The following is a 27951-nucleotide window of genomic DNA, read 5'->3' as shown; positions in this document are numbered from 1 at the left end:
TTATACACATGCATATTACCTGATTATCATAATAGGATATGAAAAACATGTCATCCCCACATATAGCAATGAAGAAACTCATACAGGTGGAAATTAGGTGAAGCAGTTATACCTTTCAGAAGTGAGAAGAAGCAGATTCCAAATGAAAACAGAGATCTCTCTCTGGGTCCCTGAGGTCCTAATGATGAGCCTGTCAGAGAGGGCCTGAAGAGCATGCCAGGACTGACATAACTTCCCAGATTTGGGTACATGTTGGAAAGACAGGGAATTTTTTTTTTTCTAATTGAGGGGTATAATAAATATAATGCACTGATCTCAGCTTGATAAGATTTTTGCTAATATATCCACCATCTAGGTGAAGAAAGAGAATATTTCCAAAGGCCTCTTCCTGACCCTCCCCTGTCTATAGTCCCTTAGATAATCACTACTGGCTTATTTCATGTAAAAGTGTGCACTGTTTTGTGGGTCGCCTCTGTTACTCAACATTTATCCATGAGATAAATTTTTGTTCTTCTGTCCACCAGTTGTCCTGCCAAACAGTTTCCCAAAGGGATGAAACTATTTTGTGTTTCTCCGTCTATGCTTATGGAAGGGTTATTTGTTCCGTATCTTTGTCAGCACTTGCTGTTGTCAACTTAAACCATTGTAGTAGTATCTTGTTATGCAATTAATTTTCAATTCTGTGGTGACTGATAAGGGTGAGCACCTTCCCATAAGCTCTGGACATTTGGACCTCTTTTGTGAAGTGCCTGGTCACCTGTTCATGCTTTCATCATTTTTACTTTTTTGGGGGGGGAGGGGGGAGGTGTACCCACAGCATATGGAGGTTCCCAGCCTAGGGGTCGAATCAGAGCTGTAGCCACTGGCCAGTCAGATTTGTTTCTGCTGAGCCACGATGGAAACGCCCATCTTTCACCATTTTTAAACATTGGGCCATGTGTCTTTTTCTAATTAATTTGTAGGGGGTTCTTTATCTGTTGCAGATCATACTAAAATCTTCTCCCAGTGCGTAAGAATTTGAGTGGGATCTTTCCTCTCTTTACTCAGAGCATGAGCATGATTTAATCATTACTCAGACCTTTCTTATACCTGAGTACTTTAAAAATACATAAGGGAGTTCCATTGTGGCTCAGCAGTAAGGAACCCGACTAGTATGCATGAGGTTGCGGGTTTCGTCCCTATGCCTCCCTGTGGCATAGGCCAGCAGCTACAGCTCTGATTTGACCCCTAGCCTGGGAAACTTCACGTACTGTGGGTGCGGCCCTAAAAAAAGCCAAAAAAAAAAAAAAAAAAAAAAAAAAGTTCCTGGCTCACAGCCTTAGAGGCCAGATAAAACATTTCAGAAACCATTTTGAAAGATCATGTGTGCTGACTCCAACAAACTAGAGGGAAGAATCTGGGACTGGAAATGGTCAAGGCAAGATAAAGTCTTGTTATGGGCTCAGCATTTTTACGTTGGTTGTTTTGCCTACAAACATTTAGGCTTTTGACTCTTAGCCTAAAGAAAGTTTGGGGTTGTTCTGAGAGAGCATTATTGATTTAGCTTTCATCGTAAAATATTTCAACCGTTCAATAAATAGTCTAAAAAACAAGCCAATAATTGTATCATTAGCTCTCCCCTAAAATGGATTATTTTACTGTCTTTCTGAACCACCTCTGCTTTTACTTAATTCGTAAAAGTATAACATTTATTGAGCATCTATTCTTCTGTAGGATCTGTGTCAGAAAGGGACGGTTAAAAAGCAAAAACAAAAACGTGGAGTTCCCGTCGTGGCTCATGGGTTAACGAACCCAACTAGTATCCATGAGGACTCAGGTTCAATCCCTGGCCTCGCTCGGTAGGTTAATGGTCCAGCGTTGCTGTGGTGTAGGTCACAGACGCAGCTCAGTTCCTGCGTTGCTGTGGCTGAGGTGTAGGCCAGCAGCTACAGCTCCAATTCGACCCCTTGCCTGGGAACCTCCATATGCCAAGAGTGGGGCCCTAGAAAGACAAAAAAAAAAACAAAACAAACAAAAAAAAAAACTAAGTTGTACTCACCATTTTTAAGCAGTAGTAGTAGGAGTAGTAGTCGTAGTCTATTGAGGACATAAAGCAACACTCTTAACCATAGAAAATGAGCTATCATGTCTTAGAAAATTCTGAAGCTTTCTATTTCTGTGGAGTACTTTACAGATGATCTTTGTAGGATTATTCTTATTTCACAAACTTTATCAGAGACTTATTAAATTTCATATTTTCAAAGATTGCTAGCTAGTAACAATTGCAGTTAATAAAGGGATATATGTATATATATATACACGCACGCACACTTACATACTTTTTTTTTTTTTTTTTTTTTTTTTTGCTTTTTAGGGCCACACCTGTGGCATAAGGAAGCTCCCAGGCTAGGGGTCGAATCAGAGCTGTAGCAGCCGGCCTCCACCACAGCCACAGCAACTCTGGATCCAAGCTGTGTCTGCACCCTACACTATAGCTCATGGCAACACCAGATCCCCGACCCCCACTGAGTGAGGCCAGGGATCGAACCTGAAACCTCATGGATACTAGTCGGGTTTGTTAACCGCTGAACCACAAAGAGAACTCCCATATATACATATGTATATGTATATCTGTGTGTATATGTATGTGTATGTGTGTGTGTGTGTGTGTATAATTTTAACTGGCACCTTTAGAAGAACGTTAAAAAAAAGGTCGCCTATGGTTCTGCCTCTTTAAGCGCTTACATAAATAAGCAGAAGTCCCTTCCCTTTGTTCCTCCTTTTTACCCCCACCTCCAGAGGTAACAACCTTTAAGTGTAGCCATATCTCCTTCCACACATTTTTATATGTTTTCACGTAGGGTTGCCAGACTTAGCAGATAAAAGAAAGACATTCAGTTACATTTGAATTTCAGATAAACAACAAATAGTTTTTGCATATAAATATGCCCGTATCTTGTATGGGACATTTTTTTTTGGCCACACCCGAAGCACATGGAAGTTCCCGGGCTAGGGATGGAACATATTCCATAGCAGCAGCTCAAGGCGCTGCAGTGACAACACTGTATCCTTAACCCACTGAGCCACAAAAAAACTTTTTTTTTTTTTTTTTTTTTGGCATGGGACATACTTAAACTAAAAAATTTTTTGCTGTTTATCTGAAATTCACTTTTAACTCAGTGTCCTATATTTTATCTGGCCATGCTGATGTAGACATGTTCACACATACATTAATATGGACACAATCTCTTCTTTTATCAAATAGAATCAAGCTGTCTGTATCACTCCAACTCAGGTTTGTTCCTTTCAAAGTCGGTTTCTCTAGCTAGCATCTTAGAATTACCAGGCTCTTCCTAACAGCTGCTAGATACACCACATTGTAGACTCATCATAACTCTTTCAACTTATTCCCTTAGTGGTAGGCATTTTAGATGTTTTTATTTTTTTTACTCTTTGAGACAGAACAGCCTTGACTCTCTTTGTATTGACTCTGAACTTGTGCAGTTGGTTCTGCAGGGTTGATTCCTAAAGGTGGAATTTCTAGGTCATAGCACATTTTAAAAACATGGTTCATTCATTTCCTTCATACTCGTTCACTGGGGGCCTGGGGCATGACCAGCTGAAGAGGCCAAGGGCACCTGGTCAGGTAAAGCCAATAGTGCCTGGGCGGCACCTTCTTGACCTTGCAGAGTTGGGCTCCCTCCTCCACCGGCAACTCGAGGCACGGTGGTTCTCCAGCCCAGCACCGTACCTGCCTCAAGAGTTGACCTGTGACCCAAACTTAGAATGAAGGAAAATGAATTTACCCAAGGGGTTGCTGTGAGCATTAAATGAAATAATGTATGCAAAGTGCCTGAGTAAAAGAAATAATGTCTGTAAAGTGCTTGGAATGCACCTTTATTTTTCTCACCCCACCCCCATTTCCAGTTCATTCTTTAGCACGAAGGGGCTCTCATCTAGTGAGGGAGCCAGCACAGTTCCAGTAAAGTAGGAAAAGCTCTGAACAGAACTAGACAAAGAATGCTGCAGGATTATAGAAGGGGGGCACCCAGCTTAACCTGTGGGTGTGAGGAGTTCTGCTCAGGACTTAGCCAAGACCTACGTAAAGCTCTGAAAGACAAATTGGAAAGCTCCAGATGAGCAAGATATGTGTGCTGGGGAGCAGAGCAGCGGAGGGAATTCCTTGGCGTAGGGCACAGTGTTGCAAAGGGGCAAGGATGTAATAAAGCAGATCATCTTCAGAGCAGAGAAAGAGCTGGAAAGGAAGCCAGAGATAGTTTGGGATCAGACACGAAAGTGCGTTAGGCAGCAGCTGAATTCTGCGTTTCTCTTATAGAGGACGGTGGGTGACTTTGTATGATTCAGATGTACATTTTAGAAATACTTAAAATGCTTAAATATAAAGACAAACACTGTGTTGGGACGTGTAACTGCATTCAGACAGGCAAGAGATACTGGCAACTTGACAAGGACTATGGAGATAGGAGAGAAGCGCTGATTTGAAAGGTAATTTAGAGAGTTTCTGTTGTGGCACGGTGATAATGAACCCAACTAATGGCTGTGAGGATGCAGGTTCGATCCCTGGTCTTGTTGAGTGGGTTAAGGATGCGGTGTTGCTGTGAGCTGTGGTGTAGGCCAGTAGCTGCAGCTCCCGTTCAACCCATAGCCTGGGAACTTCCATATGCTGCAGGTGTGGCCCTAAAAAGAAAAAAAGGGGAAAAAAAAAGAAAGAAAGAAAAGTAATTTAGGAACTGCATGCAGTTGCTAGGACTAGGTGACTGATTAGCTCTGTGGTCAGATTTGTGGATCCGTCATTTGGGTGGACAGTGGTGCCATTATACAAAATAAGAAATATAGGCTGAAGAACAGATTTTGAAGGAACCGTATTGTTATTTGGGGACATACTGAGATCAGTTGCTGTGGAATATTCTGGAGAACATGAGTAGGAAGCCCTGAAGTTTCCATGTCTGAAACTCAGGAGAGTAGTCCCAGCTGCCGTTATGACTTGGAAAGCTCAGAATATGACTAAACGTTGGAGCCATGAATGAGTAAGGTGAGGAGGTGAAGGAAGAATTTAGAATTTTAAGATCCTTCTGAGACACACTGTTGGAAACACAAACAAAGGCTGAATGTTTGTGGTAACCATTGTGGACAATAGAAAAGGGGGCTTACAAGAGACCCGAAAGAGGTAGTACTGAAAGCCCAGGTGACATTGGCCAGTGTGACAGGTAACCACTCCTGCCTTTCTTTGCAAGGTGATTTTCCCTCCGTAGCCTCCCTCTCTCTGTCTCTCTCTCTCTCTCTTTTTTTTTTTTTTGGTCACGCCCTTAAAATGAGGCCTTAGAGGATCAGTGTAAGGAAAAGTGGAAGATGATGTTGTGGTGCCTGGAAAGAGAATGATCCATAAAGCTGACTTGGTGTTTTAGGTGAGCCAGGAAAAGATTTGAAGGCAAGAGGGGAATGTTTGAGACAAAATCCTGCGTTTAGGGGAGGGGCGTCCTTAAACCAGAGCAGCACTCAGTGTATCAGTCCACCTGGGTACTCAAGATTAAGAGTTTCCCAGCCATGGAGCTGCCCATCTTTTCCTGGACAGTTCCTATTGCAGTGCCTATTTTCATTGTATACTTGCTGAGTTCTTTGTGAGATGGTCATGAGATTCTTAACCAGGTTCTCTTTCTCTCTCTTTTTTTTGGTGGAGGGTGGCTTGGTGAGTGCTCTTCACTTCCATTTAGCCTAAAGATCCCCACTTTTCTCTTGGCCTCCACGCTTTTCCTGAGTAGATATGACCACCCAGAGTCTCTTCTTCCTGTAGGTTGAAGTTATTAGTGAGGAGCATATGGTCTGCCCTCCCCTGGAGATGCATTTGCTGCCTCTCTCCACTTCAGCTTAAAAATTCAGCCCTTGAAACAACACGAAACAAAAAATGTTGGAAGTGCTGCCTCTTCTGAGCCCCCATAAACAGCTGTGCATGCAGCTCAACCCGAAACAGATAATACACACAAATGTGTTTATGGGAGGGAGGTACCAATATTCTCAGTGTATTGTTTTCGGCTTCTTACCACTGCAGGGATTTCTTTTCTTTTTCAAGGAAGAGGTACATTGTGGTGAGCAGTGTTTTATGACCTATAATAAAAACCCTTGTAAAGGCCATTTTTTTGACCAGAGGAAGCTAAGTGTTCTTCTCAGAGAACACTTTCATTTGCTCCTCTCCCCCTCTCTGATTTGGAATGCACACGGTTCAGCATTAACACATAACATAAGAAAATAATATCACAAGTTCTAGTTCTTATTTGTTAAGCTGGGAAAGCAACCAAAAGTTAATTATGTAAGAAAAGTCGTGCGTAATGTTTTTCCCTACTCAGCTTCTGAACATGTATGTCGATTAAGTAAAAAATTTATATTGCATTTCTGTAGTAAATTGTTATTATCCTTGAAGACACCCATGGGACAATTTGAGGGAATCTCAGCAGTTAGAGGCTGAATAGAAAAATCAGTCCGCAGATAGGTAAAAAGAGACGTAAAACCACCTTTGAAATTTTGGGCTGTATACCAAAAGAGACATACGGTATATTCAATGAATAATAACAGATGATTTCTAAAGAGCCTTGTAGACCTAAAATGCTAGCAATCCAAAATTAACAAATTAACTTTCCAAATTAACTTTGCAAATTAACAGGCAACATAACACTTGATTTAAATACAATAGTAAATGTATTTAAGATTGCACACAGCGGGGTTGATTTTAATAATGACTGTTTGGGAATATGGTAGACGGTTCAGTTAATCAATGGAGAAAACTAGATGCAGCTGAACTTAATGTGTTGCTCGATGCCATTGCTGATGGCGGGCTCTCTTCCTCACTTCATGGCACCAGCTCCGAACCTATTAGCCAAACTGGGAAATTCACACATTGTTTTTAGTCCTCACAACCACAATCAAGAAAGTATTGCCCGGAGTTCCCGTCGTGGCGCAGTGGTTAACAAATCCGACTAGGAACCATGAGGTTGCGGGTTCGGTCCCTGGCCTTGCTCAGTGGGTTAAGGAACTGGTGTTGCCGTGAGCTGTGGTGTAGGTTGCAGACACGGCTCGGATCCTGCATTGCTGTGGCCCTGGCGTAGGCCGGTGACTACAGCTCCAATTGGACCTCTAGCCTGGGAACCTCCATATGCCGCAGGAGCGGCCCAAGAAATAGCAAAAAGACAAAAAAAAAAAAAAAAAAAAAAAAAAAAAAAGAAAGTATTGCCCCCATTTTATAGGTGAGGAAACCAAGACTGGGTTCAGTTTGGGGGCAGGTGAAGGTTAAGTAGCAGATGCAAGTTCACCCACTGCGTAACCTGCTGATGCACCGGAGCCCTTGGAAGATGGCTCAGTGAAGTTGACCTGTGCCTACAAACATTAACGAATGGCACTTGTTGCCTGGATGCCTTTCCTCTCTTTCCCTTCCTAATGTTCTAGTTCAGACTCTTGTGTCTTATGGCCAGAGTAAAATCCTGTGTCTTATGGCCCAGTAATAAAATCCTTTGCACTGTGGTCCCATTAGTGTTCCGCCCTCTCTAGGGGCTGTCTCTGGTCTCCAAATACCTACGCACTTGCCCTCCTCTTAGCCTCTACCCGTGTGGTCTTCCAAGCAGGTGCTTCTCATACCAAACCGAATAGCTGCCCACATCTGAGCTCAGCTGGGATGCTGCTCCCTGCTTGGGGCTTCCTCAGTGCCTGTAGCCCCCTTGCCTTTTGTGGTCTTTGCCATATACTGACTGAAGTGGGTAGGTGCATATTTTTGTCATCTCTCCCTCTTAAAACAAGAGCTCCCTGGCTGTCTTGTCTTAGGTGTTTGCGTATAACATCGCCTGTCACAATGCCTTACACATAAATAGGGTTTTCATATTTCTTTTGAATAAATGGTAGCAACTCATTATGTGCATATACTTTACACTATTGAAAGTAATTCAATATTTAATATCCTACCTGAAATACCATATATAATTATATAGACATATATAGTGTAATATTATATAATATCTACCTTATTAAATCCCTTCTTTTTGAGATAATTTTCATTTTTATAAATGTGAAAGCCTTGGCCCACAACTTTAGATTATATAGAAAGTAAGCAAAAATTCAGATCGAATGTTTTTAGCTCTAAATCCAGTGCTTTTTCTTCTAAATCATACTGCTGTCAAAAATGGAAATTTACATCAAATGTGCAGGTGACTCACTTAGGTTATATACATTTCTAAGGAGGATTTCTTTTTTCTTCTTTTTCAGCCACACCAGCAGCATATGGAAGTTCCAGGTCCAGGGGTTAAATCCAAGCCACAGCTGCAGCAATGCTGGATCCATAACCGATTGTGCCAGGCCAGGGATCGCACCCTCGCCTTTGCAGCGACCCAGGCCGCTGCAGTTGGATCTTTAACCTGTTGCACCACAGCAGGAACTCACAAGAAGAATTTCTTTTATACTTCTTTTGTGCCTCCACTTGGCAAGCAGTCAATAAATTCTTAGTGAATAACTGATAAACCACATAATACAGGATCATGGCCTTTTCACTAATGACTCAGGAATCAGTTTAATTAGTGAGAATATTCCATATAACTCCTGTACAGACCCAAGAGCAAAAGTCATTATATTTCAGCTTAATACCCATCTATAGAGAATTGATTTATCAAATCAAGTAAAATCAACAGGTGTCTCTGCGTAAGGTGCCTTGTTGGATTCTGTGGAAAATGTAAACATGCACCATATTCCTGTTAGAGAATTTATGGTCTAGCTCAGTAGCGCTTGGCTCAATGGCCCTCAATATTTTGTATTACATGTTTGACAAAGTATGTAATATAAAATAATCAAATATCTCAGTTCTTTCCACAGTCCCGTGATAGAGACAGGGCAGGATTTATCCTGATTTTTGTAAATAAAAGACTGAGGTCCAGAAAAGTCAGGACTCAGGTGGCTAGTGGCAAAGATGCAATGGAACTTAGTCGAGAGCTCTGAATTAAGAGGACTCACTGAGAGACACTGATGTGACAATTTGAAATTAAAGTATTATTAGGAGATTTAGCCAGTGGTGCAGTTCTACATCCAAATGATGACTCAGGCAAAGTGATCTGTTTCATCCATAAAATTCTTCTCTTAGAGGTGACAGACCTGCTTGTATTCACATCCCTAGCTTGGAACAGTGTGCTAAAACTCACGTAAATTGGCGGGCAAGTGGCTAAAAGAATTCTGAATATTGGAATTCCTGTTATGGCTCAGCAGATTAAGAACCTGACTAGTATCCATGAAGATTTGGGTTCGATCCCTGGCTCTGCTCAGTGGGTGAAGGATCTGGCATTGCTGTGAGCTGTAGCCTAGTCACATTTCAGCTCAGATCCTGCATTGCTGTTGCTGTGGTGTAGACCAGCAGCTGCAGCTCCAGTTCAGCCCCTAGCCTGAGAACCTCCATGTGCTGCGAGTGCGGCCCTAAAAAGACCAAAAAAAAAAAAAAAAAAGAAGGAGAACCATACAGAGTTACAAAGTTAGTCTTGGTGCAGCAGCTTAAGGATCTGGCATTGTCACTGCAGCAGCTTGGGTCATTGCTCTGGTGCGGGTTCTATCCCCAGCCCAGGAACTTCCACATGTCACAGGCATGGCTGAAAAAAAAAAAAAAAAAGTGGATAATTTAATAAATGCTTAAAACCTTTAGCTTAAGGTAATATATAAATAAAAATAGAATAGTGTACAACCATTAAAAATTGAGCATAAACCTGTATTTATTGACATGCAAGCACATTCATTATACCTTAAGTTGTGAAAAAGCAATTACAAAACTTAATACACTAGGATTCCATTTAAAAATCAGAAAGTAGGAGTTCCCATCGTGGCTCAGTGGTTAACAAATCCGACGAGGAACCATGAGGTTGCGGGTTCAATCCCTGGCCTTGCTCAGTGGGTTGAGGATCCGGCGTTGCCAGGAGCTGTGGTGTAGGTTGCAGACGCGGCTCGGATCCCGTGTTGCTGTGACTCTGGTGTGGCTACAGCTCCGATTCGACCCCTAGCCTGGGAACCTCCATATGCCGAGGGAGCAACCCAAGAAATGGTAAAAAGACAAAAAAAAAAAAATCAGAAATTATCTATATGAATGTATATGTATAGAAGAATTATGGAAGGATGCACCAGTATGTTAATTGTGGTTATCTCTGGATGGAAGAGTTGTAGCTGGTATTTATTACCTTTTTTTCTTATGGATTTTTTTTAAGATTTTTATTTTTTCTATTATAGTTGATTTACAATGTTCTGTCAATTTCTGCTGTACAGCAACGTGCCCAAGCTATATATATAGATATACACACATACGTACATGTATATTCTTTTTCTCACACTGTCCTCCGTCATGTGCCATCACAAGGGACTACATATAGTTCCCTGTGCTATATATATAGCAGGATCTCATTGCTTACCCACTCCAAATGCGATAGTTTGCATCTACTAACTCCAAACTCCTAGTCCTTTATTTTTTTTTTAATTTAACAATGAATATGCATTACATTCCTAATCGGACACATAGAAGATCTTTCCGTTCTGGAGAACAGTGAAGAGGAGGAAGAGATCCAGTGTGAAATGCTGCAGCATTTCCTAAGGTTCAGTTAGGAGTGGGAGGTCCTGTTGGTAGTGGCAAGCCAGGTGGTCATTGGTGATCTTGCAAGAGCTGCTGCTTCTCCATTCACTGTAGCCCTGTGATGTGGATGGGAACTGAGAAGCACCGCTCTGTAAAGACGATTGGCTAAGAAAGGAAGGAGATTGCTTGGGTTGTTTGTTGGTCAAGAGACAGTAGAGCAGTAGAGGAGGGGAATAATTAGCAGAGCAAGGTAAAGGACTTGAGGAAGCTGGAAGGAATGAAATCCAGAGCATAGGAGGGAAATAAATATTGCATAGGAAGAAAGAAAGCTTTTCCACCAGGAGAAGAGGGAGAAAGGTGGATGCCAGTGCTTATAAGCTTATATGTGGAGCACAGGGAGTTGATAACATTCCCTTGAGGCTCTGTGTTTCTTTCTGAAGTGGAGTAGCCACTAGTGTGCTAAGAGAAGGAAGGGAGACGGTAAGAAAATTTAGCCTACAGGGACAGCAAGAGGGCTAACTAGGGACCCATAAGAGTCCCTGGTGGCACTAGTGTAGCCAAGACTGGAGACTGACTTCCTATTGATAGTAGACATATATGTGATCTTTTTCCTCCTAAACAGCTTTCTGCAACACAGGTGTAACAGCTGAGAGAGAGAACAGTTGGACTAATTGAGGCTTAAGCTTTGCACAGAGGATAAGATAGAATGACCATGGAACAAGAGAGGTGAAGGAATTGGCAGATCTAACGCATGATGCACGAAGGAGTTGCTCTCCAAATTTAATGAATTATACTGTCTAATAAGTTCATATACATTTAAGTGGCATTTTGCTATCCAATAAATATAGCTAAAGTAACTTTTAAATGTTTTAATTAAAAAAAAATATATATATATATATAACGGTTGACCGTTAACACATTCCTGGTTTTAACCATGGGAGTAGATGGCAAAGTTTTCTGAAGCTAAGGTGTTATCAAGGGCATTCTTGGGATGCTGAAGCCATGCAGAATATGGTAAGTGGGCTAGAGAGGAGAGCCACTGCCCCTGAGGAATGTAGAGGACTGACAGCAAATGATAGCCGTGAGGAAGGGGTTGTTGCTAATGGAAGGAGATATAAGTCCCAAAGACAAAAGGGTAACCCCTTGGATGGGATAATTGGCAACAAAGGAATGTTGGTACAGGCCCCATAGGAGGCATTTGGGGGGTGGAGATAGAAAGATAGTGACCTTAATAGCATTTAGTTAATACAATTTTAGTCAGATTTGTTAGAATAATTTTCAACTTCAAATTATAAAACACTTGATGAAAAAACGGCTTTAAGTAAGAGCATTATAGTTGACATAACTACAGGGCTAGGGGTGGGCAGCCCCCAAGTTGATTTAGCTATTCAGTGATACCTTCAAAGAGGAGTTCTGTCCTGGCTCAGTGGAAATGAATCTGACTAGTATCCATGAGGACGTGGGTTCAATCCCTGGCCTCGCTCAGTGGGTTAAGGCTCTGGCATTGCCGTGAGCTGTGGTGTAAGTCGCAGACACTACTCGGATCTGGTGTTGCAGTGGCTATGGTGTCGGCCAGCAGCTGCAGCTCCGATTCGACCCCTAGCCTGGGAACCTCCGTATGCCTCAGATGCAGCCCTAAAAAGACCAAAAAATAAATAAAAAGATAGCATCAAAGACACAGACTCTTTTCCCATATTATCCTATAGCATTTTGTGTGTACAGATGGTGTCTGTTTTTATGTGTCAAGGTGGTTGCTACAGTGGCAAGTTCATGCCTTCCAGCATAGCATTTAGTGTAGGATGCACAGGTAGAGAGTGGGGGCTGGGAGGTGAGGAGTTAGTACAACAGAGCGTTTTGTGCTGCAGTCCTCTCATTAGAAGAAAAATACTTCATGAAACTCTAGAGCAGACATGCCCTGTGTCTTCTTAGCCAGGACTGGATCTCTTGTCCATCCCTAGATCAGTTCCTTGCAGATGGGAATGTGATTGCCTTGGACCCATCTTTCGTGGCTTGCATCCAATGTCTACAACAGCCTCGGCAAATAATAACATGCTCCACTCTGTTTATAACCAACTTCCCTCATATGATACCTCATTTGGAGAGGAGGGAAGTAGGGAGTGAGGGGAAAGTTCTCAAAAGAGGGAATTGAGAAGGAGAATGGAGAAAGACAAGAAGATATTTTGTCCACATGCAGCTATTAAAAAGTATACTGTTAAAAGTTTTATTATAAAGGATATGTGTTAAAATGGGGAAATGGCCACAATATATTGTTAAGTGACTTTAAAAGGATCACAAAACAATGGGTCTGAAACAAAAACCATTGGGGTCATTAGCTGACAACCTAGGCACTTATGCTTTGGTATTTTCCTCTTTCTGCAATGTTGGCTTTTGTGTCCCGCTCTGAAGAAATTATAACTAAGACCCGCTATTTGTAGTTTCAGTTCCCGATGACTTTTCACAGTGGTTTAATAATGACTGTCAGGATGAGGTAATGATTCCTTCTTTCGGATTGCTCATTTAGTCATTGCATTGTCCCTTAAACACCAGTATTTCCAGGCTTGCTGAAAATCAATTGCAGTTTTCTTACTTGTAGTTAGTTGGGACTGATCCTTTACTCAGCGTTATCATCACTTCCAGGAATGAGTAATCTATGTATTTTTTTATTCTCTCTTCAGAATATGCATTTTGTGAACAAAATTTATATAGGAAACCACTTTTATTATGCTTTTATCCAGTTGCGTAGAAGCAGTAAAAATAGAAAGCCAGCTCTTGCAATGAGGAAGAGCCCCAAGGCAGTATTGCCTTCGACTGTCTTACATCCACCCCGCCACCACCACCACCATGTTCAGTGGTGCCATAACGCAGTATGGCACAGTGTTTGGAACAAAGCTCTTGTTTGGAACAAAGCTGCTACGTGACTCTTAGGGTCCTCCCATTTATTCCTTACTTTGTATTTACCAGTTACAGGGTAAAGCTGCCTTAACCCTCCTCTTGCTTTGTCAGAATTTGTTTTGCCCTCTGTGATTTTCTTTTTTTCTTTTCTTTTTTTTTTTTCTTTTGTCTTTTTTAGGGCTGCACCCTTGGCATATGGAAGGTCACAGGCTGGGGTCGAATCAGAGCTGTAGACGCTGGTCTACACCACAGCCACAGCAATGCCAGATCCGATGCCATGTCTGCCACCTACACCGCAGCTCATGGCAACACCGGATCCTTAACCCACTGAGGGAGGCCAGGGATCACACCTGCATCCTCATGGATACTAGTCAGCTTCGTTTCCACTGACCCATGCCCAGGAACTCCCCTTTGTGATTTTCGATGAAGCATTCTTTGGGTGCGCTCGAGGACCAGGGTGAGAAGTAGGGGGATCTAATTACAAAGCAGACCATTATTTACATTGTGAACTGATCAGTGAGAGCTGGAAGGAACCCCTGCCAAGTTGTGGAGTAGAGTATGGTGTGTACTGTACAATAAACTCGCTGTGGTGACTTTGGGCAGCCTCTCCCTGAGTGTGGAAGTGGGAGAAGTGAGTGAAGCGGTCAGCGAGAGAGTGAACCCACCTGATTGACTATCCAGGACCTAAACAGGGCTTGGTTTTGCACTGCTTCACTGCTTACGTAGTAATATTGTACCACATTTTGCAGGAGAACTGTGATTACAAAAGATCCTGGGACTGGATTTATCAGTTCCACCCCTGAGTGTATGTATCCAAAAGAACTGAAAGCAGGGGCACAAAGAGATAGTTATATGTGGGGAGTTCCTGTCGTGGCTCAGCAGAAACAGACCTGACTAGCGTCTATGAGGACACAGGTTCGATCCCTGACCTCGCCCAGTGGGTTAAGGATCCAGCATTGCCATGAACTGTGGTGTAGGTCACAGACGTGGCTCAGATCTGGCATTGCTGTGGCTGTGGTATAGGCTGGCAGCTGCAGCTCTGATTCAACCCCTAGCCTGGGAACCTCCATATGCTGTGGGTATGGTCCTAAAAAGACAAAAAGAGAAAGAGGGAGAGATTTCTATGTATACACCTATGTTCATGACAGATTATTTACAATAGCCAAAAGGTGAAAACAACCCAAGTGTCCATCAGCAGTTGAATGGATAAGCAAACTGTGGTGTATCCATTCAGGTGAATATTATTCAGTTTTAAAAAGGAAGGAAATTCTGACACATACTACAATACAACATGGATGAGTGAAATGAGCCAGTCACAAAAAGACAAATACATTATGATTCCACTTATATGAGGTATCTCGAGCAGCGAAATTCATAGAAACAGAAAGAAAAAGGGTGATTGCAGGGTCTGGGAGGAGGGGAGACATGAGGAGTTGTTGAACGAGTATAGAATAGAGTTTCAGTTTTGCAAGATAGAAAATTTCTGAAGATTGATTGTACAATAGTTTGAGTATACTTAATAGTAACGGTACACTTAGATGATGAAGATGGGAAATTTTATGTGTATCTTACCACAGTTGAAATTTTAAAACATATATTAGTAATCATGTATTGGAACTAGCCCTAGCCCTCGTCATTGTCAATAGTCCCCTGCTTTCTTTATGACTTTACCATCATCCTTTGTGTGTAAGCTCCCATGATCTCTTGCTTCTATTTCTATAATTATAATTCTTAAGTTAACATGTTATCAGTTTGGTATATTAAAAAACAGAAAAAAACCTTTGATGTAGTGATCTGTTAGATTCCTCTAACATCCTTCATAAGAAACAAACTGGATAGGAGATCTTCTAAGGAACAGCAAGTGACTATGAAATACTTCTGTCAAAACTTGAATAACAACTTTGAAAAGACTGGCTTGCATGTTAATAAGGAGGAAAAAATGATTATCCTTGTACAAATTGTATATGTCCTATTTTTAATTTTTAAATAAACTGCTGATATATATATTTTTAAGTTTGGTGTTTTTTTTTTTTTTCCTTTTTTTGCTTTTTAGGGCTGAACTTGCAGCATATGGAAGTTCTCAGGCTAGGGGTCGAATCAGAGCTGCAACTGCCGGTCTACGCCACAGACTCAGCAACACAGGATCTGAGCCACATCTGAAACCTACACCACAGCTCCAGCAACGCTGGATCCTTAACCCGTTGAGTGAGGCCAGGGATCAAACCCGTGTCCTCACAGATACTAGTCGGATTTGTTACCGCTAAGCAGCAGTGGGAACTCCCTGATGTACATTTTTTTGGCTAAAACCTTGAAGATGTGAATATAGTGCTTAGATTAGGTAGATACATCTAAAAATCCAGAATTGTCTTTTGAGAGCTGTCATTCCTGTGATTTACTGTGTGGTGTAAGTTGGTGTTTTTTCTGCAACTGATCATACTTCTTTTGTAGTGGGGGAAAAAAAGACTCAGTGATAAAACTTTTTCCCATTAGAAAAGCCCGAGATAGGTTTTCAGTTTGTTTTCAAAGAAATAAGAGGATTAAAGCCCTCGATCACCTAAAAGAAAAAGTACAGGACTTTAAAGATTTCAGGTGTCCAGACTGAAGTCCAGAGTCTTCTCAGGGGAGTTGCCAAGGACGAAAGCACATCTAAAGCCACTGGGAGCCAGATTTCATTCCATGATGATGTCCTGTTGAAACATGCTCCTGTGTCCAGGTTTCAGAAGGAAACAGAGTGAGGCCCCCAGTGACTGTTTATCATTAGTGTGACTCGTCATTCGAACCTTTTATACCAAAATAGTGCATCATAACATTAAAAGGTTTTAAACCTATATTTAACTTAATTGACAGTATCCGCACTTTCCTTGCATTGCATCACTAGGATTACTGTGAAATATTTGAGTCTTGTATAAGACAGATTAATTTAGATTAAAATCTTGAGGAGCTAATTTAAAAGTATGTCTCACCGTACTATAAATTGAGATAGAACAGATGATAAGCTTAAGTAGAGAATCCTTTGAAATATCTTTGATCAAAGCACTTCTTGTGATTCTGAAGGAAAGGTGTTTTTTTCCTTGCCTTGCTTTTATTTTTTATTTATTTATTTTTTTTGTCTTTTTGCCTTTTCTAGGGCCGCTTCCCACAGCATATGGAGGTTCCCAGGCTAGGGGTCGAATCGGAGCTGTAGCCACCGGCCTTCACCACAGCCACAGCAATGTGGGATCTGAGCCTTGTCTGTGACCTACACCACAGGTCACGGCAACACTGGATCCTTAACCCACTGAGCAAGGCCAGGGATCGAACCCGCAACCTCATGGTTCCTAGTCGGATTCGTTAACCACTGAGCCACAACGCGAACTCCTCCTTGCCTTGCTTTTAGTGTTACAGTTTATTCATTCATATCATTCTTAGAAGTTGGGAGCAGAGTCTTCATTCTTATCTGTGACCAGAGTTCCTGACCTAACTGAATGTATTTCCCTTTTCTGATTAGATGTTCCAATGAATGATGGCTAAAGATCGAGGAGGGTCCCCAGATCCTACTTATTACAAGTCCATAATGCTCATCAACCTGCCTTGCGATTGAATTACTGAAGGAAATGAGATTTTTGGCAGTTTTTTAAAAAATCATGAAGTCAAAGCCCACTAGTTTGAAACTGTAATTGTAACTGGATATTGTAGGTTTAAAGGAAACCCGGTTTGCTAACCTTAAATATATTCAAGTAGCCTAATAAAATCTGAAGGGTAGTAATTTTGATGTGGAACCAATTTTTGTACATTCATAGGTATTGTTCACATGGAATCAGTGTTAGTGTGGGTATATGGGTTCTTACTGCCTGCCTAAACGGTGCTTTTATGGTGTTAACAAGTCATTTTCATCTACTCTAGGCGTTAAATAGGAGAACTAGACTCTTGGTATAAGTTCCAAAGTAACGCAACTAAAACCAAATAATAATGATGATGGCACAGGGAGGAAAACTATGCAGCTGTTAAAAATCATACTGTATTTTTAAAAAGTTATGTTTTAGAGGCATTTTGTTGAAGTGAAAAAATATTCATAATAAATTGTTAATTTTTTTTCTTTTTTATGGCTGCAGCTGCGGCATATGGAAGCTCCTAGGCTAAGGGTTAAATAAGAGCTGCAGCTGCTGGCTGAGAGAGCCACAGATCGAACCACATCCTCATGGAGACAGTGTCAGATTTTTTTTTTTTTTCTTTTGGTCTTTTTAGGGCCAAAAGAAAAAAAAAATTCCCAAGCTAGGGGAACTTTTGGAAGTTCCCAGGCTAGGGGTTGAATAGGAGCTGTAGCCGCTGGCCTATACCCTAACCACAGCAACACGGGATCCGAGCTGCGTCTGTGACCTACACCATAGCTCACGGCAACGCCATATCCTTAGCCCACTGAGCAAGGCCAGGGATCGAACACACATCCTCATGGATACTAGTCGGGTTCCTTACCACAGAGCCACAACGGTTAAATGTTTTTAAAACAACCAAAAAATGTGTACAGAAAAATAATTTTATTTATAAATATGACATGTTATATTTATATATTAATATATTGTGAATGATATACTATATAGTATATAATACAATATTTATTATATAGAAAATATAATACATTTATACCTACAACTATAACATTATCTATTTAAGACAAGAAAGACAAAAGTTATTTAACAGCAGAGTTTTCTGTATTCTCTGAGTGGTGGAATTTTGAATGATTTTTGTTCTCTCTCTGGATTTTTAAAAAAATTTTATAGGAATTCTCTTGCGGGGCAGCGTCATTGTCACTGTAGGCACTGGGGTTGCTGCTGTGGCTCAGGTTCGATCCCTAGCCCGGGAACTTCCACATAATGTGGGCACGGCCAAAAAAATTTTTTTAGAAGTTTCTATGTGCATTAAGCCTATTCTAATTTTATAATTAAGAAAAATGTAGTAAGTGCTTATAAATGCACAAATAAAAGCAAGGCACATATACTTAAACTCGGGCTTTTTAAAATTTAGATGGGCCTTATTCATTAGTTCAGATGTTCACATATTTATTCTACTAATTGGCTGCCTAAGCTATTTGAACGCTGAAACATCAACCAAGCACATCACTCTTCGTACTGTTTTAAGTGGTCGGTGCTCGGTATAAGAAGCTAAAGATGACAGGCCAGTATGATGTTACTTTAGGTTAGTCATGCTATTTAAAATTCACTTCTCACAGGTCATGTGCATGTGTTTCCAATAAAGGCTTATTTGCCACAGCAGAAATTTACTTTCATGAACAGTTTTGCATCATTTTCATACTCTTGCTTATTCATTGCAAGTTGTTGAACCTTCATTTATTCTTAAGGCTTGAACAACTGTTCCTCAGCAGTGCAGTTTTTTCCCAAGCTTTCCTCTTTGCAAACTTATAAGGTAGCTGTGGCCAAGTTATCAGATCCATTTAGGTGGATCTCAGAAAGAATTCTGGTACACCTACATCATTGCCCACCCTGCTTAGTGCTTTGTTCACTGAGCTTGTGGCACTGGCCACATTTCTTCTAGTTGTTTGTGACTCTGTCTGCCCCAGGAATCGGAGCACTTTGACAGCGATCATTTGTTGAACGCCTACCATGTACCAGAAACTGCACCATCTTTTTACATGTGTTACTTCATTCAAATATCATATTGTGAAAAGTAAGCACTGTTTTCTCCTTTTTAGAGATGGAAAACTAAGGCCTTTTAGAATAAGCCGGGATGTAAAGGTAGAACTCCCAACACTGAAGGAAGAACCAGTACTGTAAACCAATAACCAAATCTGGCCCAGCTATGAACAAGCATGTCCTCACAGCCCCTGCCAGCCCTGAAGCCCCTGCTGCTGCCTCTTCATTCTTTAACCCTCATGTGAACAAAATAATGAACAAAATTATTCCGTCTTTCCTGTACACACCATCCACAGTAGTTTAGGGAGACGGGGATAGGTCAGTCTTATTTATTACCCTCAGATTTCAGAGGATCATATCATGGTCACCATCTTCATGTCCTACTTTCAGACACTTTCTAGTTGTAAATCTTGGATCTGAATTTATCAGTTCTAAAATTAGAAGATGCGACTTTGGTTTATTTTTCAATGCCCCCTGCCCCATGCTGGTTGATAGCGACAGCAGAAAGTGCTGCCGTTTATTGAATGGTTACTACTGTAAGTGCTTTACAAACAGTGAAGTAGGTTTTGTTACTTTTCTGTTTTTACACTGGGAAAACTGAGGCTTGGCAAGGTGAAATGGCTTACCTGATTTTACATACTCATTTGATCATTGATCTAATAAAGGAGTACATTGAGATTTGAATCCAGCTTTTTGGGGCTCTGGTTTGGAATCATGAATCTGTCTTTTGCTTGTGTTACTTTGGGCTAATTACATACATATAATGTGTATCAGTATCTTGACCTGTAAAATGGGTTAATGATATTATTTATCTCAATATTGCGGTGTAGATTGAGTTACTAAATGTTAAGTGTTGGGAGCAGTGCTTGACACAGTGACTGCTGAGTCAGGTGTTATAAAAATAAGAACTACTGTTAATGTTACTGATGTTTACCGGATTTTAATTGTTGAAACTATGTGTTAAATCATATCAAAGTATATGAAGGAAAAAAATGTCCTTCTCCTCAGCATTAACCATGGACACCACTGTGGTATATCCTTACAGAATATTTCCTATGCTCTCTGAAACTGTTTTTAAATTGTCTTTCATTAATAAAATACAGGTCAAGGGTGAAATTTTTGTAGTGATCTTGAGAATGGGAGAGTGGAGTGGTAGGAAGGAAGACAAATACGTTCATTCAGCAGATAATCAGCAGATGCTTTCTGTGTGCCAAGCAGTTTGCTAAGCCCTGAGGATTTGAATTTCTACCTTGACCATTTATTGCTTTTCTTTTTTGGCTTATTTAGGATATGATGTTTCAGCTTCTCCGAGGTCTGGACTTTCTTCATTCTCACCGAGTAGTACATCGTGATCTAAAACCACAGAACATTCTGGTGACCAGCAGTGGACAAATAAAGCTGGCTGACTTTGGTCTTGCCCGCATCTACAGTTTTCAGATGGCTCTTACCTCAGTGGTGAGTGAGAAAGTGCTGTTCTTTCATTAAACTTACTTTTCCTCTTTCAAATGACAAAGAGCCCCCATTCCATGCCCCTAATGTTGTTGCTGCCTTGATCAGCTGGTGATCAGAATGTCTTTGCCCTTTTTATAAAGCAGGCGGTGTGAGCAAAGAGTTCTGCTTACAACTATAGACACATCTGGGTTGGGCTTGTTGTGGACAGAACCCGTTGCAGAAATAAGACTGTTGCTTCTTAGCCACTAGAAAGGAATCAGTTACAAGTTTCCAAATGGTTTTGCCATATGGCTTTTTGCCATAACCACAGTTTTCAGGGCTGCGTGTTTAGTATTTAGGGAAACAAAGCTCAAGGTCAGGGAGGAGAGGCACCAGGAACGTTGACCTGTCTGCAGCATCCTAATTTGAGAGACAATGAAGTACCTTCAAAGGTGTGTGAAAGCACTCCTCTGAGGCTGTGGTGCCGACTGTGAAGATGAAATTAAATTTACGATGAACTTGGATGATCCATGAACAAGTAGCACCACCCTCCCGAGTGACGGCTTCATCCAAGCCAAAATACAAAGAGAAAACCCAAGGGCTCTTTTTTGGCAAAGAATGAGAGTTATGATATTCTGGTTTTTGTCTCATTCAGACACAAAACCATAATAGCTACTGGCTTTGGTTAGTTTGTATTTCTCCTTATAGTTCATTGTTTCTGAGATGAATTTTTGTGAAATCCTGCACCCAAAATAGACAAAGAGGAGCCTGATAGTAAGCACTAATAGCCCTCGTCTCTGAAGGACCTGTTTTGCATGCAGTGAATTCATGGATAGATCTTTTTTTTTGAAAAATTTTTATTGAAATATAGTTGATTTACAAGGTTGTATTAATTTCAGCCGTACAGCAAAGTGACTCAGTTATACATACATATTTTTTATCCTAATCTTTTCTATTACGGTTTTTCACGGGATATTGAATATATAGCTCCCTGTGCTATACAGTAGGACTTTGTTGTTTATCCATTCTATATATAATAGTTTGCCTCTGCTGTCCCCAGACTCCCATTGCCGCTTCCCGTTGGCAGTCTCTTCTCTTTATCTGTGAGTCTGTTTTTGTTTCGTAGATATGTTGATTTGTGTCATATGATTGTGTTGATCGTGATTTGTGTTGTGTGATTCCACATAAAAGTGATATCGTATGGTATTTGTCTTTCTCTTTCTGACTTGACTTAATGTGATAATTTCTATATCCATCCATGTTGCAGCAAATGGCATTATTCATTCTTTTTAATGGCTGGGTAATATTACCTCATTTATGTGTACTACATCTTTTTTATACATTCTTCTGTCTGTGGACATTAGGGTTGCTTCCATGTCTTGCCTATTTTGAATAGTGCTGCTATGAACATAGGGGTGAGAGTATCTTTTTGAATTATAGTTTTGTCTGGTTATAGGCCCAGAAGTGGAATTGCTGGATCCTATGACAGCTCTATTTTTAGTGTTTTGAGGACCCTCCATATGGTTTTCCATAGTGGCTGCACCAATTTACCTTCCTCCCAACAGTGTAGGAGGGTTCCCTTGCATAGATCTTTCTTAAAAGCCAAGGGATGTCCCTTTGCTGTGCTACTTTTGTGGAACAGGAGGTCGATGTGGGCTTTGATTCCATGAAGACTACGAAATTGCCCACAAAGCATTAAGCCTTAAGTAAAAGAATCTTCTTGGGTCAGTTTGTCATTTTCCACATGTTTAACACAAAGTGGTCCTCAGTCAAGGGCAGCACTGCCCTGGGGGGAGAGGGGAACAACACCCTTGAGAAATGTATGACAGTGTCTTTGGTCATCATAACAACTTGGGAGTTGGAGATGGCTGCAAGGAGGCTAATATTCTGCGAAACAGGGAATTGTTTCCCCAAATTCCAGTAATGCCTCAGCTGAGAGGCAGAAATTCAGGAGAGGAGTTAGAAATGCTCTGAGATAAGTTGCCTTAGAAAAACATTCAATTTGCCAAAGTATTCTGCTTCCTCACCCCCGAGATACAGATACTGGAACCTGGACATGTAAGACCACCCACTTTCCCAACATTATATACTTTACCGAGGGCACGAGAATTTGTCCAGAGGATTCCTTACCCTGTGTCGTGATTGTTGAAAGATAAATCGTTCTTGTTTCCTCTTTGCCCAAGAGGCTCCATGACTTTCGAGAAAGCAGGGCACAAACTGGTGTTTAGAGGACTCCTCGCAGATTTGGGCTGGTTCCAGTGAGGCTGTGTTCTTATAGAATCATACCAGAAAAGGCGGAGTCTGTTGTTTCCCCGGTGGGAAGGGTGAGGTGGGCTGCAGCTTCCCTAGGAAGCAGTTTCATGTGTTGTTTCAGGGCCCTGCGGAGAAGCTTGAATAGGCTTTTTGATCCAGACAGTCGTCAGGGGAGCAGATGGAAGGAACCATTTCCTTAGGTACATTAATTGAGGGAACGATGAGCCATAACTGAGACACTTTTTTTTTTTTTAAACCCCCCCCCCCCAACTGGGCACTAAAAACCATAAATAAAAACAGGAAACCCAGTTGGGTTTGTTTTGATTTTTTTATTATTATTATTAAATTTGAGGAACGATAGCCCAGCTTGTGCGCAACACCAGTTAACATTCCATTCTTGCCGAAAGTTGATATGTTCAGACAGGAAAATGTAGACAAATGATTTCATACAGAAAAGGGGAAAGGCAGTCATAAATACCTGATTTTTTTCAGTATCTAGTTTGTACTACATACGCTGTATTTCTATGGTGACTTAAAGTGAAAAAATAAAAAGGAGTATGATTCCCTTTTGGGTACTGCATTAACATTTTTTTTCCCACTGTTTTATTTTTTTCTTTTTAAGGAAAATTCCTTTTCTATGGTGATACATTGGTTTACATATACATGGTGACATATAAAGACTTGGAATCACAGTCGTTTCAGACTGAGCTGGTATTTATGTTTCATATTTCTTGAAGAGAAAAAGGCCGTGCTCCACTTCCTGGAAATACTCATTTTTTAGTAGGTTATGTCATACAGGAACTGAGAATCAAGTCAATTTGCGGAATGTTAAAGAAATTACAAGTTCAGTGATTCAAACTGACGTTTTACAGCCATGAGACATACTAACATATTACCTGTCTTTCAAAGCCTGACTCAAAAGTCACTGTCTGGCACCCCCTGCAGAAACTACCCCCTCACCTTCCTCCTTCATCGTTTCCAGAGGAATATTTTATGAATGTCTTTCATAATACTGCTTTCTATCTTGTCTGCAGTTAGTTGGGGGTTTTATCAGGCTGTAAGTTCCTTGAAGGAGCTGGCCGTTTGTGTAGAAACTAAGTGAGGACAGTCATCCTGAGTCTGGACTCTGGCTGTGGCTGTAGTTGGTGTAACACAGGGCCCTATGACTTGGCTTATTTTCCTCCACTAAGGGAGGGTTTAGTGCCCTTAACTGAGTGCCTTCCGCATGGCATTTCAGGTTTCTTTCGGAAGTATTAGGTTCTTGCTGCTCAACATACAGTCAGGCATGCCTCTGTCCCCGTGCAGAGGAAGGGTTGTTTATACCTATTTCTGTAGAGGTTACAGAATCAAGATGTAGATGGCTGCAGTGAGTGCCTTAGACCCAGGCAGGACGGTCCTGTGGCCCGGGTCTCGTGCTTTTGAGAAGCCTGCGCTACCTGTACCCCAGCCACCCCTCCCTTGATGGGGCATCGAGCCCAGGCTACCAAGCAGAAGTGTCTTGTTGAGCCTGAGACCCCCACCCTCACCTGGTCACACTCAGGACGTTGAAATTCCCTGACCAAATGGGAACTGCGTGGGCTCTTCTTAGTCCTCCCTGCTCACAGCAGATTGTGCCACTCGCGTGTTCACCCCGAGCCTAAGGGGCGGCAGTTTGCAGACATCAGGCGGTTTGGAGGCACGGAACTAGGCTGGCCATAAGTATGCATGTGAGGCCCTTAGTCGTGCAAGGAGGAACTGAGGATACGAAGGGAAATGGGGCTCATTATATTCAGTTCCTGGCGTGGGTTCTTCCTATCAGAAGAGTTTCTCTGAAACCATGGAAATCAACTTCTGTGACCTGTAGTGAAATACTACTTTTGTGGAATTTCCAAAGAGAACAGGTTATAGGGAATGTCTTTCCATTGCACATAAGTAATATGTAAGAATCATGGCCTGCGCAGTTACATAATCTCTGTGGCAAATAAATTTCAAGAATACAGGCATACCTCGTTTTATTGTACTTCACTTCGTTGCATTTAGCAGATGTTGCATTTTTTACAAATTGACCTTTTGTGCCAACCCTGTGTCAAGCAAATGCTGTTTTTCCAATAGCGTTTGCTCACTTGGTGTCACGGCCTCACATTTTGGTAATTCTGGCAATGTTTCAAACCTTTTTGTTATTATATTTGTTGTGGCGATCTGTGATCAGAGAGCTTTGATTTTTCTATTTTAAAAAGATTATGAGCTGCTCAAGGCAACATTTTTTAGTAATAAAGCATTTTTTAACAATAAAGTATTTTTTAATCAAGGCATGTACTTTTTTTTAGACACAGTGCCATTGCACACCATAGCAGACTCTAGGCTCTAGACTAAGAGACTATGGAATAGTGTAAACACAACTGTTATAGGCATCAGGACACCAGAAAATTCACAGGACTCATTTTATTGCCATATTCGCTTTATTGCATGGTCTGGAACTGAACCCCACCATGAAATCTCTGAGGTCTGCCTGTATATGCGTATTCAGTAGAATGACTATATGACTAAAATTACATTGAGGGGAATTCTTAAGGCAGCATTTCTAAGTACGTTCCATATTAGATGCGGTGTGTAGTGCAAGTCATTTTTGTCTGTCAGGATGAAAGGGAAACAGAGACCAACCTCTCAGCATGCAGGTTGTGCATCAGGTCTGATGGGAGATTCTGAGAAGCAGAGCCTGGCCTGTTACCAGCAGCCCGATGATGACTGATCATCTGTAAAGCACTATGAACAGCAGCTCAGGCGAGGAGCGCATCTGCAAAATCCTTATTAATTTTTTTTTTTCTAAACTGAGCCATACAGCATGCAGGGTGATGCTGTTGCTATTGGATTTGGTGGTTTGGAAACTCCTTATCAGCCTTCTTGAAAGTGGGGAAACTGAGACTCAGGCAGGCAGTTTGTAACCCGGCCAAGTCTGAATTCACCAAATAGATTGTCACTGGCTCGGGGTGGCTAATGTTTACATTCTGACTCTCCCGTTAATAACCCCACCCCTTCCTCTTCTCCCCACCATGGGGTCCAGTACTTCAGAGGGTATCAAACAATGTTCTCTGGAACCCTTGGGTTTTACAGAGGGTATCCAAAGATTCCACACATATTCAACAGTCCGTTTTTTTTTTGGCCACACCCACAGCATTCAGAAGTTCCCAGGCCAGGGATCAAGCCCAAGCCACAGCATCAGTCCAAGCCACAGCAGTGACAACCCCAGATCCTTAACCCGCCGCGCCACCCGTGAACTCTGCAACAGTCCATTTTTAAAAACATGCTTTAAGTCTTGTTAAAACCGCAATTAAAAAACAACCAGCCCATGTCACATTTCGACACAGTGGGGAACACTGAGGCATGAACTTTTTACCTCCTGGTTAATTTGCTTTTTATGTAGACCTCAGGATAAAACTTCTTTAGCCACAGTTGTGCACACTGGAACCCCTTGTAAATGTGTCATTGCTTAGAAAAACCAAGCGTGCTCTTGATTTGTTCCTGTGTGTTCGCTCCCTTAAAATCACCCAAGTGCATCTTCACAACAGTTCACACACACCTACCGCTAAGCTCACAGTACCACGTGAGACCACTTCAAGGGCCATCTAGGGCAGTGCCAGGGCTGACGTTTTTATATCCAGATGTAATTGCAAGCACTCATGCAGTTAAGTGCCGGGACAGCCACCACAAAGCCACCTATGGATAGGGAAGAGTCTATGCCTTAAAAGGAAGTCGTTCCTTTTAGTGCCTCAGTAACTTCACGTGCTCAGATGCAGTCCAGGATTGGTCTGCAGTCAACCAACTTCTGTTCCACAGGAGTTTTCAGTTTTTTTGAAGGGCTTTTATACAATCGTTAGAAACAGGGAAGAATTAGCATGTTTCCGCCAAATGCCTGCCCTGACATACAGTTTGGAGAAAATATCCACTTTGTACCATAATGGAAGAGTGAGAATGTTCTCCTCTCTTTTTAGGGATTTAATAAAATTCTCCAAAGTGAATTACATTCTTCTCCAAAGTTCTTTCTTTCTCATACCGTAATTCTCATTGAAAGGCTTAGGTGTTCTGAAAACATCTCCTGCTCTATAGAAATAAACCAAAAGATAGCAAGTAAATAATAAACATAGAAAGACTTATTTGACAGCTGTAAAAATTACAAAAACTCACTGGAGGATTTTTTTTTTATATGGAACTGATAAGATTTCCAAAATGCCTTATTACAATCACTCATTTATTTAATACCACAAGTATTACCAAAAAATTAAATTGTTTACACCCCTTCTTGTGCCTTTGGCAGTAGATGATTTCTCACTCCAGCGCCAGTATTGGTAGTGTTTAGTCAACAATAAACCTTGTGGGAGTTCCTTGGTGGCCTCACCATTAAGGATTCAGCTTTGTCACTGCTGTGGCTCGGGTTCAGTCCCTAACCGGGGAACTTCTGCATACCTCAGGCATGACCAAAAGAAAAAAGAAGAAATCTTGTGGATTCAGAAAGGTTTCAATAATCCGGGGATATAAAATTAACGAAATGGAGTTGCAGCATTCAGTCAACAAACACTGCTCACTTTCCATGTGCCGAGCACTGTTGATGAACCAGAGGAACCAGGGTGAACAGAAAGGGACAAGGTCTTTGCTCTCATGGAGTTCACAGTCAAAAGGGGGAGACAGCTCTCCCCCCAGGTGTCACACCAAGAAATGCCTAGTCAGAAACAGAACTGCAATACAGGAAAAGGACAGAGTTCTAGGAGGCCCTGAGACTCAGAAATCTTCTTAGGGCTGGGGTAGGGATGGGGGCTGTCAGGGAAGCCAGCCCCCCTGCACCACACCACTACAAGAGGTCACCAGTGTCCTCCTCTCGGAACCTGCCTGGACGTGGGCCCCACGGATGTGTACATCCTGCAGCCTGTGCTTATTTTCTTCGTTTGTGTTTGGAATCGTTCATTTTATAGCACCCCATTGGCACCACCAAGTTGACAAAGTGAAGCAGGACCAGAGATCAGAGAACAATGTCATCTTTTACAGGAGAAAATAAATTGTTTGTGCTTGTTTCCTCTCCGTGCGTGTTGTATTTACTATGGAGACCTGGCAAGGTCTGTGCCTCGGCTTGGGCAGCCGAGCTGCTCCCACAGAAGCCTGCAAACGCTGCCAGTGCATACTGAGTAAATCAAACTGAGAGCACGAACC

The 27951-nt window shown here is 41.6% G+C and overlaps 1 long non-coding RNA gene across 4 annotated transcripts in view; it reads left to right on the top strand.

The window, feature by feature from the left end:
• The window catches only part of CDK6, a 254774-nt gene that overhangs the window by 98836 nt on the left and 127987 nt on the right, over positions 1-27951 (top strand). For all 4 annotated transcript variants that reach the window (XR_002347034.1, XR_002347036.1, XR_002347035.1 and 1 more), the window contains exon 4: positions 20377-20544. This is a non-coding gene — a long non-coding RNA (cyclin dependent kinase 6). The remainder of the gene's footprint in view (positions 1-20376; positions 20545-27951) is intronic.

Source organism: Sus scrofa, chromosome 9 (assembly GCF_000003025.6).
Source record: "Sus scrofa isolate TJ Tabasco breed Duroc chromosome 9, Sscrofa11.1, whole genome shotgun sequence".
Classification (NCBI taxonomy): Eukaryota; Metazoa; Chordata; class Mammalia; order Artiodactyla; family Suidae; genus Sus; species Sus scrofa.
This window is presented reverse-complemented; position numbering and strand designations above follow the sequence as displayed.